Source organism: Elephantulus edwardii, unplaced genomic scaffold (genome assembly GCF_000299155.1).
Source record: "Elephantulus edwardii isolate Elephantulus edwardi_28Jun2011 unplaced genomic scaffold, EleEdw1.0 scaffold00009, whole genome shotgun sequence".
In the NCBI taxonomy this organism is placed as follows: domain Eukaryota; kingdom Metazoa; phylum Chordata; class Mammalia; order Macroscelidea; family Macroscelididae; genus Elephantulus; species Elephantulus edwardii.
In genome coordinates, this window is record NW_006399759.1 from 12,590,316 (window position 1) to 12,591,575 (window position 1,260).

Here is a 1,260-nt window from a genome sequence, read left to right on the forward strand (position 1 = left end):
CCCCCTCCTCCAGCCCACCCTGCAATGCAAACTTTGTTCCAGATTGTTGTCATACATATGTTGCCTAATCCTATAATCCTTTCAGACAGTTCTCCCCTTCATGTTCTAATACAGTGTTCATTATCTGCCCATCCTTTCCCCATACTCTCCCCAATGGCTCCATGTCTGTCCTACTTTATAGCAACAGTGTTAGGTTTTCCTTTTCTTTGAGTTGAATTATAATCTATACTGAGGACTATAGTCTTACTTATTCATCACTAAGTTCTTCAAAGCCTTATCACTTTCTTCTAGCAAGTTTGTGTCATCTTCATATGATCAATATTTCAGATTATTTATTCAGCATAAAATTGAAAGTAGGTAGGTAAGGGACCTGGAGAGATACTGGACCCAGAGAGATACTGGACCAGGAGTGAGCCACTAGGAGTGATCTGCTGGGGTAAGTGAATCTGGAGCATCTTGGACTGGCCTAGCTGCATCAGTTGTCTGACAGAAGAGGCTGCTTTCACAGGCCTTGAACTGAAACAAATCTTCCCTTGGGTAACAAGTTCAGAGAGAAACACATGCAGAGTAGCTGCCCCTTCTTCCCCTCTTCTGGAGCAGTGATTTCAGATCAAAAACCTACTATTGCTTCAGGCATGAAATACACTACCACACCAATGTCACATAAGAAGCAGGCTATCTTGCACCCTACACAAGGTCTATATAAGACATCACCCCTCAAAAGTGACACAGTATCAATGAATTTCCTGAGGCCAGAAAGTGTGATGGAACTTTATGACATAGAATTTAAAAGAACAATGATTAAATATTTTCAATGGTTGAAAGAGAAACTTGAAAAATTACAGGACACTGCCAGTAAAAACAGGAGGAGCTAGAAAAAAAAATCCAAAACAATGCAGATAAAACAAACAAGACATTAGAGGCTCTGGCAAAACAAGAATCCTCAGTCTAAAAGATGAGGTCCAATGTTTCAGATGCTGATGTTTCAATATGATGGAGGGACACATGAACAGATTTGAAGAGATGAAACATAGAACCACTTAAATAGAAGAATTGTTGCCACTGATGTGCTAGAATGAAAAGGAGAATCAAAAAGGAAGATAAATGAAGAAAACATAAGAATACTGTGGGGTATTATCAAGAGAAATATTATGTGCATAATCAGAATCCCAGAAAAAGAAGCAGCAAGTAAAGGCACCGAAAAGGTTGTGGAAAAATTACTAGAAGAAAACTTTCCGGGCATAATGAAGAATGAGAGAA